At 42.9% G+C, this 6,913-nt stretch overlaps 1 pseudogene; it reads left to right on the top strand.

The window, feature by feature from the left end:
• The first annotated feature begins 963 nt into the window (after positions 1–963).
• On the top strand, positions 964–6,585 carry LOC102872985 (annotated as a pseudogene).
• The last annotated feature ends 328 nt before the right edge of the window (positions 6,586–6,913 follow it).

The following is a 6,913-nucleotide window of genomic DNA, read 5'->3' as shown; positions in this document are numbered from 1 at the left end:
GAGGAACTTGTCTTTCTCACACAAAGCTACTGATGGACTCAAACCGCCCCTGAAGTGCCACCTTTGTGCTAGCAGCAAAACTCCTTAAGGACTATGCTACCAGAGCTCTGCATGTGACATTGTCGTTACTGTTGTTGTTATGTGCTCTCGAGTTGCCTGTGACTCATAATGACCCTATATACAACAGCTATGAAGCCTGCTCTATCCTGAGCCAGTATCACTGACTCTAACACACCTACCATCATTGCCCTAGTAACAGCATCAATCTATCTTGTCGTTTTGTAGGTTTTTTTAAAAAGGAAAATATTGAAATGTATATTTCTTAAATCTCTCATTTCAGTTTTTCTGAATCTGACAGTTAGTAAAGATTTTAATAACCAATGTTGTTATTGATTGTCGTGGTGTTGAGCATGACTCATAGCGACCCTTTCTATAATTATGCTCATTCATTAAAGTTCATAGCATTTCCTGAGGCATGTTGTTTAGGAAGTGGATCCCACTCCTGCTTCCAATTTAATCAATCCAATAAGTCCCCCAAAATCAAAGTCATAGCTGTGGAATTGAAACTGACTCATAGCTCACCCTCCAGTGGATTGGCAGAGGCTGTAAATCACATGGGAGGAGACTGCCATTTTTCCCCTGTGGAGCCACTGATGGATGTGAACTGAGAAGGAGTTTGAACTTCGGGGTTTGGCAGCACAGCTTTCTCTTCACTGTGCCACCAAAGCTACCTGCCTCACTGATGGATGTTATACCTAACACCTATTCAGATGAAATGACTAACTGAAGGTAAAAAAAATCATATCAAAAGAAGAAGTAAACCCAGAATCAGGAATGTTATTTCTTTTTTGGAAGGACAACTTAAAAAAGTAGGTAACAAATGTAAAAGAATATATCAAATAGCAATACCACCTTTAAGAACTGATTCAGCAAGCAAGCCCTGGGTGTTTCAGAAACCATGTAATGTCTCAGCAAGACAATGATGGGAGGTGGATGATATCCAGCAGTGATGCAAGTGAGGATGAAAAGCCCAGACTGGACAAGCTGTCCACCTCCTCCCTCCTCGAGGCTGGGCAGGGGCCAGGGGACAAGCCACCCTACACTTGTTCTGAGGCCCAGCAAGCCGTCCAAGGAAGGAAGATGTCACCCGTGAAGTGAAGTTAGGCTGGCCCTCAGAGTTGGGTCTACCATCTCCCCTCCCAAAAGGCAGAGAAGCGGTTCCCAGGAGGAGCCGGGCTGGTGCCTTTCCAGCTGTGATGATAAGCCACCGCCAACACAGGCTGGGAAAGTGGGAGTCAAGGAGATGAAGGGCCTCTGGCTCCACAGGACCATGCCACAGACAGGTCTGGAATCCACAACCCTCTTGTCAGCCTCAAGGAAGAAGAGAAAGAAGAGTACGAGATGTCAGGGGAGGGTCAGGATATCTGGGACATGGAGGACAGAGGGATTCCCTTCAAGTTTTACTTCAATATAATCTCAGGCATTACATCAAAGTACACCTCCAGAGCCCTGCGACATCAAAGATATTTTATCTCTTCTCTTTGGGACACTTATTTCTTCAGCTCCCTTTAACTACTGCTGTGACCAATGTGAACTGGCTGATGAAATAGTACCCACCAGGGTCCAGGAAGAAACCGATCCTGCTCGTCCATGGAGATAAAGGAGCAGCCAAGGCTCACTTAAATGCCGAGGCCAACCCTTACACAAACATGTTCGTCTGCCAGGCAAAGTTGGATATTGCATTTAGAACACACCACACGAAGATGCTGCTCCTGCTCTGTGAAGACGGTCTCGGGGTTGCCATCCACACCTCCAACCTCATCTGTGAAGACCAGCATCAGAAAACTCAAGGGATGTGGTTGAGACCTTAGTTCTCACAAAGTGTCTATGGCACTCCTGGAACTGGAGAATCAACAACACATTTTAGAGCCGACCTCATCAGTGGCTCGATGGCTTATAATGCTCTGTCTCTCAAGGAGTGGATAGATACCATCCAGGAGCAGGATCTTTCAAAAACAAATGTTTACCTTATTGGATCAACCTCAGGACACTTTCAAGGAAATAAAAGAAATAACTGTGAGCACTTCAGATTTCTCCTAAAAGAACATGCCTTGCCTTTGCCTAACGCAGAGTCATGGTCCGGGATCGGCCAGTTTCCCAGCATCCAGCAAATCTAAATGCTTGTGCTCTGAGTCCATGGAGACTCTGGTGACACTGGGGAAGGGGAGCAGGGCTCTAGGGAGCAGCACTGCCCCTCTTCATCTGATCTATCCTTTGGCGGAAAAGGTGCGGACAAGCTTAGAAGGACTTGCAGTGAGGGTTGGTTCCCTTCCCTACACCATTCAGAGGGCTGAAAAGCAGACATGACTGAGTTCTTCTTTCCACAAATGGTCAGCTGAGGCGGCTGTCTGCAGCAAGGCCATGCCAAACATCAAGATAGACATGATACCCTCTCCAGACTCCAGCAGGATTGCTTGGTTCCTTGTCACAAGCGACCCCAACGTCACCTGGGGTGCACTGAAGTAAAAATGAGGCCCAGCTGATGTTCCACTCCTACAAGCTGGGAGTCCTGTTCCTCTCTTTGGCCTTGAGAACTTCGAAGTGAAGCAGAAACTCTTCTCAGGCAGTCAGAAGCCATATCCATCCTTCTCTGTACTGTATGATTTGCCTCCAGATCTTTCTGGTAATAAAAATCTACCACGGATTTGAAATATTCCTTATACATGGGAATATGCGATGGGGCTCTTGACACTGAATCTTGCTGGTACCATTTCCCTCATGTTTGCACCAGGTAGTCACGTCTCGTATGCCCTTCTGCACCCTAAGAAATTCTTTACAAAGGTCACTTTTAATGGTTATCATAACATTTTCACAAAAGAAATAAGATGTGATATTTTCTTAACCTGCTTTTGTAAACTTCAGACCAAATGCTATTAAACTTCACAGCATGGAAAAAAAAACAAACCAAACTGATTCCTCAGAATGATCAGAAATACACAGAGAAGTAGTGCTATACGTGATTGTGAGAATTTCGAAATATTCAAATGCTCACTTACAGGGGGTTAGTGAAATTATGGTTTACCCAATCCCTCTACAAATCGACACAGTTAAAATGAAAGAGAGAAAATGTCTTTGAATCCCAAGGCATATAAAGTCTTCTACGAAGCAAGACAATGTGTTGCTGTGGTTGTGTACTGAGCTGATTCTGACTAACGGGCACCTGGCATGACAGACAGAACAGCTCCCCAGTGTTCTTTAGATCATAGTCTTTATGGAAGCAAATCAGCAAATTTCTATCATTCCACTAAGGTGAGTTTGAACTCTTAGCCTATTGGTTAGCAGCCTAGCTCTGACCTCTTTGCACCACCAGGGATCCTTAAGCAAAACAATGTAGATAGAAAAAATTAAGCCCTCACAAAAATTTTAATAATCTCTATCCACCGAGGCTCCACAATCAATACTGTTGGTATCAGCAGCTAGGAAATAAAAAAATCCAGTGTGAAAAATGATGTATATGAACTGTGTAAAGAAACCAGTATTAAATTAATTAATTAATTAATAATTAATTAAAAATAAATAAATAAATTACAAATTGCTTTGGGAAAGTCTGCTGTCAGGGAGCTCTCCACAGTACTGAAGAGCAATGATGTCAGTCTGGAGACTAAGGTGCACCTGATTCAAGCCATGGTCTTCACAATTAAGTGCTATATCTCAGAAAGCTGGACAATGACTAGGGATGACAGAATTTTGCCTTTGAGCTGTGGTGCTTGAAAAGAGTATAAAATATACCATGGACTGCTAGGAGAACAAACCAGTTTATCCTAGAGAGGATGAAACCAGGTTGCTCTTTGGAGGCAAGGATTCTGAAGCTTCGTCTGACATACTTTGGCCATGTTGCAAGGAGGTACCAGTTCTTGGAGAAGGACATTATACTTGGAAGGATGGAGGGACAGCACAAGAAAGGAAGACCCTGGATGAGATGGTTGACTTTTACTGGGATAATGAGGGTAGAAGTGTCAGAGATAATAAGGTTGGCACAGGATAGAGCAGGGTTCAGAACTATTGCTTTGAGTTGCAGACAGCTTGATGGTGCATAAGAACAACAACAACAACTATGCCCTGAAGTTCATAAGGTGTCATACTTAGAAGACCCTTTTTGCCTTTCCTTTTTCCTTATCTTGCACATTGCTAAGATCCCTGTGAATAAATCTAGCTGGCCCAGCTACCTCTTACCAACTATGGAATCTCAGGTAAAAAGCCTTAATTCTCATATCTGTAAAACTGAAAGAAATAATGGCACTTTTCAAAGGCATTGATAAAATTACATGTGATTATATAAATACAATGCTTAACATAATAGTTGGCACACAGTAAGTGTTGAATACATATTGACAGCTATGGTAATGATGACGCTCTCAGTCTTGGAAATAAGATTTCTTGTGAGTTGAGTTGCTATTTACTTTTTTTTTCCTTTTCTTTTTTTTTTTTAAATTTAGGTTGTTTATTTTTCATTTCAATAAACATCTACAGAGATTTTGGAATTCCATTCATTCATTGTTGCACCCTTCTCCCCGCACAAACCCCTCCTCCCTCCCCCCCACCCCGCTATTTACTTTTTAAAAGTTACTTAAAACTATGTTTTTGGAAAAATGTACCTAGTGAGGAATTATATAAAAAAACATCATCCATTTTCTTTTCTTTCCTAAAATGAAATTTAAAAAGCAGTGTCAGATTTTAGAAAGCACATTTCATGCTGCTTCTAAAGACAATTTCATCACCAAACTGATAAAGTGTTTTTCTGAGACATTAATATTAACTGAGTTATTCCCAGGTAAATAAATGTATCAAGTACAACCTAAAGGGCCTTTGTGAGAAAAGCTCAGCCCTATCCTCATTATACATCATTTTGGAGTGTCTTCGCCAAATGACAAGGTGGTTATGACATAGCTTTTTCAAAGACATAGAAAGACCCTTGTCTTTCTACGATTATGTAACCATGCTCAGAATTCAAACAAGACTTTCTGTTTGAGAACCTTCCCAAGCATTTGAACTATTGACTAAATCAGACAGGCTAAGGCCAGCTCACAGACCGTATGCTTGAAAGAGTTGTCCAGGTCAATAAACAGATTGAAAGTAAAATTCTATTCACCCAGTTCTGATCCAGTATCTTAGACAACCCACAAATATTTTATGGAACTAAGTATGATTTGCGACAAGTTTGCAAGGATCTAGTGAAGATGTTAAAGGCTCTCTGAAGTCCACTAAGCCCACAGCTGTCTAGCTGATTCAGCCTTAAAGTTACTTCATGCCATATGGAGTAGCACCACATAGGTTCTCTTCACTGTAATAAATAAGGAAAGTGTTCTCTTGGCCTTTCTTCCATGCTGTCATTGCATGGGTTTGAACCCTTAACCCTAAGACAAGTTAGCAAACTTGTTAGCAAACCACTTGTGCTACCCAGGGATTCTAAAGACAAATTAATGCAGAGTGGAACCCTGATTTAAAGATTCTTTTTTGAGATGTTAAGAAGGCCTAGTGATGGTGTAACCAAGTGCTTGGCTGCTAACTTAAAGGTTAATGGTTCAAATCCACCATCTGCTTTGCAGGAGAAAAATAGAGCAGTGGTCTTCTGTTAAAAAAACCTAGGGAGCTCTGATGACCTAGTGGTAAGAAAATGTGCTGCAATCCCAAAGTCACATGATTTTGAATCCACCAGGTCAGGTCAGGGGAAGGATGGGAGGCATGAGGTTCAAATTCACCAGCTGCCCCATAAGAGAAAGATGGGCAATCTCCTCCTGTGTCACTGCCTCTGAAAACCTGATATGGGTCCGTTCTGACTCAAAGGCACACAAAACCAACATAGGATCTCTATGCAAATTCAACTAGACGACAATGGGTTTGATGATTTTCTTTTTTTAACTTGGTTTTCAGATGTGGAGGTAGAGACCCAGACAGGCTGTGTGACTTGCCAAAGTTACACAGCTCTTCAGTGGTGCAGCTGAGACTGGAATCCAGCTCACCATTCCCCAGTCCGAGTGTCTTTCTGCTGCTTGTGAACTACCATTCTTCTGTGAGTTGTGTTTTTTGTTTCTGTTTTGTTTTATTTTATTTTTATCTTCTTGGAAAACCTGCCTCTCTACAAAGTTAAAATAGCTCAGTCAAGGTCAGTAAGAGGAGTGCATTTAGAACTGGTGATGCAAGACAGCAGATTATAAAATCCTAGAGGGTGGGTCCTCTGCTCAGCACCTTACTTGTGTAAATGTTTTTGTTGATCACCTCCCAACACACAGCTTGGAGGAACTTTCTCTATTAGGTTAGCATTGCCAATTACGTTTAACTTCAGTGCTGACAGACGCTTCCTTTACCCTCAGAACAGGCACGTTCTCCAGTGCCCTGACCTGGTGTCCTCAAAGCTTGCTCAACTCCGGTGGTCTTGCAACCCTCATTACTACTGCAGCCCGCCCCTATGGGCATTCTCCAGAGATTGCCAGCCTGGAGAAAGTAAAGTGGTGTCAGAACGGGACTGAAGCAGAATGCGTGGGCGCAGCTGAACTCAAGTGTACAGAGGAGCCTGAAGAAGAATGAAGATTCAAGATCGCCACCCAAGTGTGTACAAAGGCGCAAGGCTCAGCACTCCTGAGGCCCATGTCTACTTGATCTTGGCAACCAAATGCATTTTAGGTGATCCTCAGGCGTCCAGCAGCACGTTCTGAGTGGTCACGAGGCCAGGGCAACTTGCCCGGTGAACCAGGAGCGCACCAGACCATTCTCATTTGCACTTTTCTGCAACCCACAACTTTGCACTCAAGTTTGTTTCCCCCAAACGCCTCTGTTACCTCCTCCTATTATCAGTTCCCACAAGGGGACAAAGTGGGTGGTTTAGTCTTCATGCACCATATGCTCAGCAAGGAGC

The sequence above is a fragment of the Elephantulus edwardii genome, unplaced genomic scaffold (genome assembly GCF_000299155.1).
Source record: "Elephantulus edwardii isolate Elephantulus edwardi_28Jun2011 unplaced genomic scaffold, EleEdw1.0 scaffold00082, whole genome shotgun sequence".
NCBI classification, from domain to species: Eukaryota; Metazoa; Chordata; class Mammalia; order Macroscelidea; family Macroscelididae; genus Elephantulus; species Elephantulus edwardii.
This window is presented reverse-complemented; position numbering and strand designations above follow the sequence as displayed.